At 58.2% G+C, this 12,985-nt stretch overlaps 1 protein-coding gene across 1 annotated transcript in view; it reads right to left on the minus strand.

Moving 5' to 3' along the window:
• cntnap1 (contactin associated protein 1) overlaps positions 1–12,985 on the minus strand; it is a 64,558-nt gene that overhangs the window by 1,017 nt on the left and 50,556 nt on the right. The gene's annotated exons all lie outside the window — the stretch shown is intronic.

The following is a 12,985-nucleotide window of genomic DNA, read 5'->3' on the forward strand; positions in this document are numbered from 1 at the left end:
GTGTACCAATTGGCGACGAGGTAACGAACAACCGAGCAAAAATGCAAAGAACAGTCGGTATCCTGGAGAAGTTCTCAGAAGGGGACGATTGGGAGGCCTTCATGGAGAGACTCGACCAATACTTCATGGCCAACAAGCTGCAAGGGGACGAGAACGCTACCAAACGAAGGGCGATCCTCCCAACTGTCTGTGGGGCAACAACTTATGGCCTCATGAAGAATCTTCTGGCTCCGGCAAAATCAATAGAGAAATCCTATGAAGAATTGTGTATGCTAGTCCGAGAGCACCTAAATCCTAAGGAAAACGTTTTGATGGCGAGGTATCGGTTCTACATGTATCAACGATTGGAGGGCCAGGAAGTGACGAACTATGTTGCCGAACTAAGGCGCCTCACAGGACATTGAGTTTGAGGGATTCCTGGAACAAATGCTCAGAGACTTTTTGTACAGGGCATTGGACATGAGACAATCCTTCACAAACTGTTGACTGTAGAAACTCCAAATCTAAGTAAAGCCATAACGATAGCGCAGGCATTTATGTCACCAGCGACAACACCAAACAGATTTCTCAGAGTAAAGAAGTTTCGGCCAGTACTGTGCATAAAGTAACGTCAGTTTCGAGCAGAAATGTACATGGCAGAACATACACGCCGGCTGCTGCTACCTGACCTCAGTTGACCCAGAGTCCACCATCAATCGTTAATGCGAGGCAATTAACACTTTGTTGGTGTTGTGGAGGTGATCATCGGCCCCATCAATGCCGCTTCAAGCACTATGCATGCAACTGTTGCAGAACAATGGGACACCTCCAGCGAATGTGCAGGCGAGCTGCAAACCCTGCAAACGTTGCAGAGGAAGATCGATCCACTGTGGACCAGGCTGAATTGGAGACTCGTACCGAGGAGGCAGAAGTGTACGGGGTACACACATTCACTACGAAATGTCCACCAATAATGTTGAGAGTTGAACTGAACGGTATTCCAGTATCTATGGAACTGGACACGGGTGCAAGTCAGTCGATAATGAGTAAAAAGGCCTTCGACAGGCTGTGGGGCAACAAGGCACACAGGCCCAAGCTCAGCCCCATTCACACCAAACCAAGGACTTACACCAAGGAACTAATCCCTGTAATAGGCAGCGCAGAAGTCAAAGTCTCCTATGACGGAGCAGTACACAAACTCCCGCCGTGGATTGTGCCAGGGGATGGTCCATGTTGTTTGGCAGAAGCTGGCTGGGAAAAATCCGCTGGAACTGGGACGACATCCGAGCGCTTTCGTCCGTCAACGACGCCTCATGTGCCCAGGTTCTGAGCAAGTTCCCATCGTTGTTCGAGCCAGGCATTGGAAGCTTCTCTGGGGCGAAAGTGCAGATCCATTTAGTTCCCGGTACGAAACCTATCCACCACAAGGCACGGGCGGTAACGTACATGATGTGTGAAAAAGTGGAAATTGAGCTGAACAGGCTGCAGCGAGAAGGCATCATCGCGTCGGTGGAATTCAACGACTGGGCTAGTCTGATTGTCCCGGTACTTAAAGAGGACGTCACGGTTAGAATTTGTGGCGACTATAAAGTAATGATTAACCATTTTTCGCTGCAGGACCAGTAGCCGCTACCCAAGGCAGACGACCTATTTGCGACCCTGGCTGGAGGGAAGATGTTCACCAAGCTGGACCTGACCTCGGCCTACATGACGCAGGAGCTGGAGAAGTCTTCGACAGGCCTCACCTGCATCAACACGCACAAAGGTCTGTTCATCTATAACTGGTGCCCGTTCGGGATTCGGTCGGCCGCGGCTATCTTCCAGTGGAACATGGAGAGCCTGATAATTAGTTCCTCGCGCTGTGGTTTTCCAGGACGACATACTGGTTACAGGTCGGGACACGATTGAGCACTTGAAGAATCTGGAAGAGGTTCTTAGTCTGTTGGATAGCGTGGGGCTCAGGTTGAAATGCTCAAAGTGTGTTTTCCTGGTGCAGGCCGGTGAATTCTTGGGAAGAAGAATCGCGGCAGACGGCATCAGACCCACCGCCAAGACAGACGCCATCAAGAACATGCCGAGACCACAGAACATGACGGAGCTGTGTTTGTGTCTGGGACTCCTTAACTATTTTGGTAATTCCCTACCTGGGTTAAGCACCCTGCTAGAACCCTTACATGTGCTACTGCACAAGGGAAACGACTGGGTATGGGGGAATTCACAAGAGGCTGCCTTTAAGAAAGCCAGAAATCTGTTGGGTTCAAACAAACTGCTTGTTCTGTATAACTCTTGTAAACGATTAGTGCTAGCTTGCGATGCGTCATCATACGGGGTCAGGTGTGTGTTACAACAAGCTAACGAATCGGGGATTTTGCAACCGGTCAGTAATGCGTCCAGGAGTTTGTCCAAGGCCGAAAGGGCCTACAGCATGATTGAAAAAGAGACTCTGGCGTGCGTTTACGGGGTGAAAAAAATGCACCAGTACTTATTTGGCCTCAAGTTTGAGCTTGAAACTGACCACTAGCCCCTCATATTGCTGTTCTCAGAGGGCAAAGGGATTAATACCAATGCCTCTGCCGCATCCAAAGATGGGCGCTCACGCTGTCGGCATACAACTATGTAATCCGCCACAGACCAGAGAACTGCACAGATGCTCTGTCGGCTGCCATTGCCCACCACTGAGGTGGAAATGGCACAGCCAGCGGACTTGCTCATGGTCATGGAGGCATTCGAGAACGAGAATTCCCCCGTTACGGCCCCCCAGGTCAGGACCTGGACCAGCCAGGATCCTTTACTGTCCTTGGTAAAAAAAACTGTGTCCTCCATGGGAGCTGGTCTGGTGTCCCAGTGGAGATGCAGGAGGCGATTAAGCCGTTCCACAGACGCAAAGACGAGTTGTCCCTGCAGGTGGACTGTCTATTGTGGGGCAATCGCATGGTCTTGCCCAAGAAAGGCAGAGATAGGTTCATGTGTGAACTGCACAGCGCCCACCCAGGCATTGTAATGATGAAAGCCATAGCCAGATCCCATGTGTGGTGGCCTGGCTTCGACTCAGATTTAGAGTCATGCGAGCGCCAGTGCAACACTTGCTCTCAGCTGAGCAATGCACCCAGAGAGGCACCGCTAAGTTTGTGGTCGTGACCCTCCAAACCGTGGTGAGGATCCACGTAGACTATGCGGGCCCATTTCCAGGCAAAATATTTTTGGTTGTCATGGATGCTTACTCAAAATGGATTGAATGTGTAATAATGTCTGTAAGCACATCCACGGCCACTGTTGAAAGCCTACGAGCCATATTTGCCACGCACGGCTTGCCTGATGTCCGAGGCAGCGACAATGGCCCGTACTTCACCAGTGCTGAATTCAAGGAATTCATGACCTGCAACGGGATCAAACACGTCACATCTGCCCCGTTCAAACCCACATCAAACGGCCAGGCAGAATGGGCATTTCAGACCATCAAGCAAAGCTTGAAACGCGTGTCGGAAGGCTCCCTGCAGACCCGGCTGTCCCGAGTGCTGCTCAGCTACCGCACCAGACCCCACTCACTCACCGGGGTTGCCCCAGCTGAGCTGCTCGTGAAAAGAGCACTAAAAATAAGGCTCTCTCTTGTCCACCCTGATCTCCATGATCACGTGGAGGGCAAACGGCATCAACAAAGTGTGTACCATGACCGCACAAATTTGTCACGTGATAGAGATCAATGATCCTGTGTTTGTGCTCAATTATGGACATGGTCCAAAATGGCTCGCTGACATGGTCACAGCCAAAGAGGGGAGTAGGGTGTTTCAGGACAAATTGGCCAATGGACAAACGTGCAGAAAACATTTGGACCAAATCAAATTGCAGTTCACCAACAGCTACGAACAACCCAAAGAAGACACCACCAACTTCGACCCTCCAACACACACACACACACGTGGTAACTGACATCATGGTTGACCACGAAGCCGAACTCACCATCCCCAGCAGCTCGGCAAGGCCAGCTGCCCAACAGCCCAGTGAAGAACTGACCAACTCACCCACACCAACATTTGTATCGAGACGATCGACAAAGGAGCGAAAAGCCCCAGATCGTCTCACCTTGTAAATAAGTGTACTATTGACTTCATCGGGGAGTGATGATATGTATTTAAACCCTTGTAACCTGTATGACACCTGACCACCAGACTTGGGTCCCAAGTGATCCCAACATCCCTTGGTATATAAGCAGGCCACCCACGAGGTACCTGCACTCTGAAGTCTTATTAAAAGAGCTAAGGTCACACTTGCTCAATGTACACAGTACTCAGTTTCATCCTTTATTGTGAGTGTACCAGGGTTGTGGGGAGGGGGGAGGTACAAGGGTCGGGTTGTGGGGAGGGGAGGGGGAGGTTCAAGGGTCGGGTTGTGGGGAGGGGAAGGTTCAAGGGTCAGGTTGTGGGGAGGGGAGGGGGAGGTTCAAGGGTCGGGTTGTGGTGAGGGGGAGGTTCAAGGGTCGGGTTGTGGGGAGGTGAAAGTTCAAGGGTCGGGTTGTGGGGAGGGAGAGGTTCAAGGGTCGAAGGGAGGGGGTTCAAGGGTCGGGTTGTGGAGAGGGGAGGTTCAAGCGTCGAGGAGGTTCAAGAGTCAGATTGTGGGGAGGGGTAGATTTAAGGGTCAAGGGGGTTCAAGGGTCGGGTTGTGGGGAAGGGAAGGTTCAAGGGTCGAGGGGAGGGGGTTCAAGGATCAGGTTGTGGGGAGGGGGAGGTTCAAAGGTCGAGGGGAGGGGGTTCAAAGGTCGTGTTGTGGATAGGGGGAAGTTCAAGGGTCGAGAGGATTCAAGAGTTGGATTGTGGGGAGGGGAAGGTTGAAGGGTCGGGTTGTGGGGAGGGGGAGGATTAAGGGTCGAGGGAGTTCAAGGGTCGGGTTGTGGAGAGGGAGAGGTTTAAGGGTCGAGGGGGTTCAAAGGTCGGGTTGTGGGGAGGGGAGGGGGAGGTTCAAGGGTCGGGTTGTGGGGAGGGGAAGGTTCAAGGGTCGGGTTGTGGGGAGGAGGAGGTTCAACGGTCGGGTTGTGGGGAGGGAAAGGTTCAAGGGTCGAGTGGAGGGGGTTCAAGGGTCGTGTTGTGGATAGGGGAGGTTCAAGGGTCGAGGGGATTCAAGAGTTGGATTGTGGGGAGGGGAAGGTTCAAGGGTCGGGTTGTGGGGAGGGGGAGGTTCAAGGTTCGAGGGAGTTCAAGGGTCGGGTTGTGGGGAGGGGAAGGTTCAACATTCGGGTTGTGGGGAGGGGGAGGTTCGAGGGGAGGGGGTTCAAGGGTTGGGTTGTGGAGGGGGGAGGTTGAAGGGTCGGGGGGGTTCAAGGGTTGAGGGGAGGGGGTTCAAGGGTCTGGTTGTGGGGAGGGGGAGGTTTAAGGGTCGAGGGGGTTCAAGCGTTGGGTTGTGGAGAGGGGGAGGTTCAAGGGTCAAGGGGGTTCAAGGGTCGGGTTGTGGGGAGGGGAGGGGGAGGTTCAACATTCGGGTTGTGGGGAGGGGAAGGTTCAAGGGTCGGGTTGTGGGGAGGGGGAGGATTAAGGGTCGAGGGAGTTCAAGGGTCGGGTTGTGGAGAGGGAGAGGTTTAATGGTCGAGGGGGTTCAAAGGTCGGGTTGTGGGAAGGGGAGGGGGAGGTTCAAGGGTCGGGTTGTGGGGAGGGGAAGGTTCAAGGGTCGGGTTGTGGGGAGGGGCAGGTTCAAGGGTCGAGTGGAGGGGGTTCAAGGGTCGTGTTGTGGATAGGGGGAGGTTCAAGGTTCGAGGGGATTCAAGAGTTGGATTGTGGGGAGGGGAAGGTTCAAGGGTCGGGTTGTGGGGAGGGGGAGGTTCAAGGTTCGAGGGAGTTCAAGGGTCGGGTTGTGGGAAGGGGAAGGTTCAAGGGTTGGGTTGTGGGGAGGGGAGGGGGAGGTTCAACATTCGGGTTGTGGGGAGGGGAAGGTTCAAGGGTCGGGGGGGTTCAAGGGTTGAGGGGAGGGGGTTCAAGGGTCTGGTTGTGGGGAGGGGGAGGTTCAAGAGTCGAGGGGAGGGAGTTCAAGTGTCGGGTTGTGGAGAGGGGTAGGTTTAAGGGTCGAGGGAGTTCAAGGGTCGGGTTGTGGAGAGGGGGAGGTTCAAGGGTCGAGGGGATTCAAGAGTTGGATTGTGGGGAGGGGAAGGTTCAAGGGTCGGGTTGTGGGGAGAGAGAGGTTTAAGGGTCGAGGGGGTTCAAAGGTCGGGTTGTGGGGAGGGGAGGGTAAGGTTCAAGGGTCGGGTTGTGGGGAGGGGAGGGGGATGTTCAACATTCGGGTTGTGGGGAGGGGGAGGTTCAAGGGTCGGGTTGTGGGGAGGGGAAGGTTCATGGGTCGGGTTGTGGGGAGGGGGAGCTTCAAGGGTCGAGAGGAGGGGTTTCAAGGGTCGTGATGTGGATAGGGGGAGGTTCAAGGGTCGAGGGGATTCAAGAGTTGGATTGTGGGGAGGGGAAGGTTGAAGGGTCGGGTTGTGGGGAGGGGGAGGTTTAAGGGTCGAGGGAGTTCAAGGGTCGGGTTGTGGAGAGGGGAGGGGGAGGTTCAAGGGTCGGGTTGTGGGGAGGGGAGGAGGATGTTCAACGGTCGGGTTGTGGGGAGGGAAAGTTCAAGGGTCGGGTTGTGGGTAGGGGGAGGTTCAAGGGTCGAGGGGAGGGAGTTCAAGTGTCGGGCTGTGGAGAGGGGTAAGTTTAAGGGTCCAGGGGGTTCAAGGGTCGGTTTGTGGGAAGGGGAGGGGGAGGTTCAACGGTCGGGTTGTGGGGGGGGGAGGTTCAAGGGTCGGGTTGTGGGGAGGGGAAGGTTCAAGGGTCGGTTTGTGGGGAGGGTAAGGTTCAAGGGTCAGGTTGTGGGGAGGGGGAGGTTCAAAGGTCGAGGGGAGGGGGTTCAAGGGTCGTGTTGTGGATAGGGGGATGTTCAAGGGTCGAGGGGATTCAAGAGTTGGATTGTGAGGAGGGGAAGGTTCAAGGGTCGGGTTGTGGGGAGGGGGACGTTTAAGGGTCGAGGGAGTTCAAGGGTCGGGTTGTGGAGAAGGAGAGGTTTAAGGGTCGAGGGGGTTCAAGGGTCGGGTTGTGGGGAGGGGAGCGGGAGGTTCAAGGGTCGGGTTGTGGGGAGGGGAAGGTTCAAGGGTCGGGTTGTGGGGAGGGGAAGGTTCATGGGTCGGTTTGTGGGGAGGGGAAGGTTCAAGGGTCGGGTTGTGGGGAGGGGGAGGTTCAAAGGGTCGGGTTGTGGGGAGGGGGAGGTTCAAAGGGTCGGGTTGTGGGGAGGGGGAGGTTCAAGGGTCGAGGGGAGGGGTTCAAGGGTCGGGTTGTGGGGCGGGGAGGGGGAGGTTCAACGGTCGGGTTGTGGGGAGGGGATGGTTCAAGGGTCGGGTTGTGGGGAAGGGGGTGAACAAGGGTCGAGGGTAGGGGGTTCAAGGGTCAGCTTGTGGAGAGGGGGAGGTTTAAGGGTCGAGGGGATTCAAGCGTCGGGTTGTGGAGAGGGGGAGGTTTAAGGGTCAAGGGGGTTCAAGGGTCGGGTTGTGGGGAGGCGAGGGGGAGGTTCAAGGGTCGGGTTGTGGGGAGGGGAAGGTTCAAGAGTTGGGTTGTGGGGAGGGGAGGGCGAGGTTCAGTGGTCGGGTTGTGGGGAGGGGAAGGTTCAAGGGTCGGGTTGTGGGGAGGGGGAGGTTGAAGGGTCGAGGGGAGGAGGTTCAAGGGTCGGGTTGTGGAAAGCGTGAGGTTCAAGGGGCGAGGGGGTTCAAGATTCGGGTTGTGTGGAGGGGGAGGTTCAGGGGTCGAAGGGGTTCAACGGTCGGGTTGTGGATAGGGGGGAGGTTCAACGGTCGTGTTGTGGGGAGGGGAAGGTTCAAGGGTCGGGGGAGGGGGTTCAACGGTCGGGTTCTGGGGCGGGGAGGGGGAGGTTCAAGGGTCGGGTTGTGGGGAGGGGAAGGTTAAAGGGTCGGGTTGTGGGGAGGGGGAGGGTCGAGGGGAGGGGGTTCAAGGGTCGCGTTGTGGAGAGGGGGAGGTTCAAGGTTCGAGGGGGCTCAAGAGTCGGGTTGTGGGGAGGGGGAGGTTCAAGGGTTGCGGGGAGGGGGTTCAAGGGTCGGGTTGTGGGGAGGGGAAGGTTCAAGGGTCGTGTTGTGGATAGGGGGAGGTTCAAGGGTCGAGGGGATTCAAGAGTTGGATTGTGGGGAGGGGAAGGTTCAAGGGTCGGGTTGTGGGGAGGGGGAGGTTTAAGGGTCGAGGGAGTTCAAGGGTCGGGTTGTGGGGAGGGGAGGGGGAGGTTCAAGGGTCGGGTTGTGGGGAGGGTAAGGTTCAAGGGTCGGGTTGTGGGGAGGGGAGGGGGAGGTTCAACATTCGGGTTGTGGGGAGGGGAAGGTTGAAGGGTCGGGTTGTGGGGAGGGGAGGGGGAGGTTCAAGGGTCGGGTTGTGGGGGGGGGAGGTTCAAGGGTCGAGGGGATTCAAGAGTTGGATTGTGGGGAGGGGAAGGTTGAAGGGTCGGGTTGTGGGGAGGGGAGGGGGAGGTTCAAGGGTCGGGTTGTGGGGGGGGAGGTTCAAGGGTCGGGTTGTGGGAAGGGGAAGGTTCAAGGGTCGAGGGGAGGGAGTTCAAGGGTCGGGTTGTGGAGAGGGGAGGGGGAGGTTCAAGGGTCGGGTTGTGGCGAGGGGATGGTTCAAGGGTCGGGTTGTGGAGAGGAGGAGGTTCAAGGGTCGAGGGGAGGGGGTTCAAGTGTCGGGTTGTGGAGAGGGGTAAGTTTAAGGGTCCAGGGGGTTCAAGGGTCGGTTTGTGGGAAGGGGATGGGGAGGTTCAACGGTCGGGTTGTGGGGGGGGGAGGTTCAAGGGTCGGGTTGTGGGAAGGGGAAGGTTCAAGGGTCGAGGGGAGGGAGTTCAAGTGTCGGGTTGTGGAGAGGGGTAGGTTAAAGGGTCGAGGGGGTTCAAGGATCGGGTTGTGGGGAGGGGGAGCTTCAAGGGTCGAGGGGGTTCAAGGGTCCTGTTGTGGGGAGGGGAGGGGGAGGTTCAACGGTTGGGTTGTGGGGAGGGGAAGGTTCAAGGGTCGGGTTGTGGGGAAGGGGAGGTTCACGGGTCGAGGGGAGGGGGTTCAAGGGTCGGGATGTGGAGAGGGGGAGGTTCAAAAGTCAAGTTGTGGGGAGGGGAAGGTTCAAGGGTCGGGTTGTGGGGAGGGGGAGGTTCAAAGGGTCTGGTTGTGGGGAGGGGAGGTTCAAGGGTCGAGGGGAGGGGTTCAAGGGTCGGGTTGTGGGGCGGGGAGGGGGAGCTTCAACGGTCGGTTTGTGGGGAGGGGAGCGTGTTCAGGGGTCGAGTTGTGGAAAGGGCGAGGTTCAAGGGTCGAGGGGGTTCAAGATTCGGGTTGTGGGGAGGGGGAGGTTCAAGGGTAGAGAGGGTTCAAGGGTCGGGTTGTGGGGAGGGGAGGGGGAGGTTCAACGGTCGGGTTGTGGGGAGGGGAGGGGGTTCAGGGGTCGGGTTGTGGGGAGGGGGAGGTTCAAGGGTCGAGGGGAGGGGGTTCAAGGGTCAGGATGTGGTGAGGGGGAGGTTCAAGCATCGAGGTGGTTCAAGGGTCGGGTTGTGGGGAGGGGAAGGTTCAAAGGGTTGGGTTGTGGGGAGGGGGAGGTTCAAGGGTCGAGGGGAGGGGGTTCAAGGGTCGGGTTGTGGGGCAGAGAGGGGGAGGTTCAAGGGTCGGGTTGTGGAGAGAGAAAGATTCAAGGATCGGGTTGTTGGAAGGGAGAGGTTAAAGGGTTGGGTTGTGGGGAGGGGTCCGTTCAAGGATCGAGGGGAGGGGGTTTAAGGGTCGAGGGGAGGGGGATTAAGAGTCGGGTTGTTGGGAGGGGGAGGTTCAAGGGTCGGGTTGTGGGGAGGTGAAAGTTCAAGGGTCGGGTTATGGGGAGGGGGAGGTTCAAGGGTCGAAGGGAGGGGGTTCAAGGGTCGGGTTGTGGAGAGGGGGAGGTTCAAGGGTCGAGGGGGTTCAAGAGTCAGATTGTGAGGAGGGGTAGGTTTAAGGGTCAAGGGGGTTCAGGGATTGGGTTGTGGGGAAGGGAAGGTTCAAGGGTCGAAGGGAGGGGGTTCAAGAGTCGGGTTGTGGGGGGGGGAGGTTCAACGGTCGGGTTGTGGGGAGGGGAAGGTTCAAGGGTCAGGTTGTGGGGAGGGGGAGGTTCAAAGGTCGAGGGGAGGGGGTTCAAGGGTCGTGTTGTGGATAGGGGAGGTTCAAGGGTCGAGGGGATTCAAGAGTTGGATTGTGAGGAGGGGAAGGTTCAAGGGTCGGGTTGTGGGGAGGGGGACGTTTAAGGGTCGAGGGAGTTCAAGGGTCGGGTTGTGGAGAGGGAGAGGTTTAAGGGTCGAGGGGGTTCAAGGGTCGGGTTGTGGGGAGGGGAGGGGAGGTTCAAGGGTCGGGTTGTGGGGAGGGGAAGGTTCAAGGGTCGGGTTGTGGGGAGGGGGAGGTTCAAGGGTCGAAGGGAGGGGGTTCAAGGGTCGGGTTGTGGAGAGGGGGAGGTTCAAGGGTCGAGGGGGTTCAAGAGTCAGATTGTGAGGAGGGGTAGGTTTAAGGGTCAAGGGGGTTCAAGGATTGGGTTGTGGGGAAGGGAAGGTTCAAGGGTCGAGGGGAGGGGGTTCAAGAGTCGGGTTGTGGGGGGGGGAGGTTCAACGGTCGGGTTGTGGGGAGGGGAAGGTTCAAGGGTCAGGTTGTGGGGAGGGGGAGGTTCAAAGGTCGAGGGGAGGGGGTTCAAGGGTCGTGTTGTGGATAGGGGGAGGTTCAAGGGTCGAGGGGATTCAAGAGTTGGATTGTGAGGAGGGGAAGGTTCAAGGGTCGGGTTGTGGGGAGGGGGACGTTTAAGGGTCGAGGGAGTTCAAGGGTCGGGTTGTGGAGAGGGAGAGGTTTAAGGGTCGAGGGGGTTCAAGGGTCGGGTTGTGGGGAGGGGAGGGGGAGGTTCAAGGGTCGGGTTGTGGGGAGGGGAAGGTTCAAGGGTCGGGTTGTGGGGAGGGGAGGGGGAGGTTCAACATTCGGGTTGTGGGGAGGGAAAGGTTCAAGGGTCGGGTTGTGGGGAGGGTGAGGTTTAAGGGTCGAGGGAGTTCATGGGTCGGGTTATGGGAGGGGGTTTAGGGTCAGGGAGGTTCAAGGGTCGGGTTGTGGGGAGGAGAAGGATAAAGGGTCGGGTTGTGGGGAGGGGAGGGGGAGGTTCAACATTCGGGTTGTGGGGAGGGGAAGGTTCAAGGGTCGGGTTGTGGGGAGGGGGAGGTTCAAGGGTCGGGTTGTGGGGAGGGGGAGGTTCGAGGGGAGGGGGTTCAAGGGTTGGGTTGTGGAGGGGGGAGGTTCAAGGGTCGGGGGGGTTCAAGGGTCGGGTTGTGGAGTGGAGGAGGTTCAAGGGTCGAGGGGAGGGAGTTCAAGTGTCGGGCTGTGGAGAGGGGTAGGTTTAAGAGTCGAGGGGGTTCAAGGGTCGGGTTGTGGGGAGGGGAGGGAGAGGTTCAACGGTCAGGTTGTGGGGAGGGGGAGGTTCAAGGGTCGGGTTGTGGGGAGGGGGAGGTTCAAGGGTCGAGGGGAGGGAGTTCAAGTGTCGGGTTGTGGAGAGGGGTAGGTTTAAGGGTCGAGGGGGTTCAAGGGTCGGGTTGTGGGGAGAGGAGGGAGAGGTTCAACGGTCGGGTTGTGTGGAGGGGAAGGTTCAAGGGTCGGTTTGTGGGGAGGGGAAGGTTCAAGGGTCGGGTTGTGGGGAGGGGGAGGTTCAAAGGGTCGGGTTGTGGGGAGGGGGAGGTTCAAGGGTCGAGGGGAGGGGTTCAAGGGTCGGGTTGTGGGGCGGGGAGGGGGAGGTTCAACGGTCGGGTTGTGGGGAGGGGATGGTTCAAGGGTCGAGTTGTGGGGAGGGGGAGGAACAAGGGTCGAGGGTAGGGGGTTCAAGGGTCAGCTTGTGGAGAGGGGGAGGTTTAAGGGTCGAGGGGGTTCAAGCGTCGGGTTGTGGAGAGGGGGAGGTTCAAGGGTCAAGGGGGTTCAAGGGTCGGGTTGTGGGGACGGGAGGGGGAGGTTCAAGGGTCGGGTTGTGGGGAGGAGAAGGTTAAAGGGTCGGGTTGTGGGGAGGGGGAGGGTCGAGGGGAGGGGGTTCAAGGGTCAGGTTGTGGAGAGGGGGAGGTTCAAGGGTCGAGGGGGTTCAAGAGTCGGGTTGTGCGGAGGGGGAGGTTCAAGGGTTGCGGGGAGGGGGTTCAAGGGTTTGGGGGGAGGGGGTTCAAGGGTCGGGTTGTGGGGAGGGGAAGGTTCAAAGGTCCGGTTGTGGGGAGGGGGAGGTTCAAGTGTCGAGGGGAGGGGGTTCAAGGGTCGTGTTGTGGCTAGGGGGAGGTTCAAGGGTCGAGGGGATTCAAGAGTTGGATTGTGGGGAGGGGAAGGTTCAAGGGTCGGGTTGTGGGGAGGGGGAGGTTTAAGAGTCGAGGGAGTTCAAGGGTCGGGTTGTGGAGAGGGAGAGGTTTAAGGGTCGAAGGGGTTCAAGGGTCGGGTTGTGGGGACGGGAGGGGGAGGTTCAAGGGTTGGGTTGTGGGGAGGGGATGGTTCAAGGGTCGGGTTGTGGGGAGGGGAGGGGGAGGTTCAAGGGTTGGGTTGTGGGGAGGGGGAGGTTCAAGGGTCGGGTTGTGGGGAGGGGAGGGGGAGGTTCAACATTCGGGTTGTGGGGAGGGGAAAGTTCAACGGTCGGGTTGTGGGGAGGGGAAAGTTCAACGGTCGGGTTGTGGGGAGGGGAAAGTTCAACGGTCGGGTTGTGGGGAGGGGGAGGTTCAAGGGTCGGGTTGTGGGGAGGGGAGGGGGAGGTTCAAGGGTTGGGTTGTGGGGAGGGGGAGGTTCAAGGGTCGGGTTGTGGGGAGGGGAGGGGGAGGTTCAAGGGTTGGGTTGTGGGGAGGGGGAGGTTCAAGGGTCGGGTTGTGGGGAGGGGAGGGGGAGGTTCAACATTCGGGTTGTGGGGAGGGGAAAGTTCAACGGTCGGGTTGTGGGGAGGGGAAAGTTCAACGGTCGGGTTGTGGGGAGGGGAAAGTTCAAGGGTCGCGTTGTGGGGAGGGAGAGGTTTAAGGGTCGAGG

Source organism: Pristiophorus japonicus, chromosome 21 (assembly GCF_044704955.1).
Source record: "Pristiophorus japonicus isolate sPriJap1 chromosome 21, sPriJap1.hap1, whole genome shotgun sequence".
In the NCBI taxonomy this organism is placed as follows: Eukaryota; Metazoa; Chordata; class Chondrichthyes; family Pristiophoridae; genus Pristiophorus; species Pristiophorus japonicus.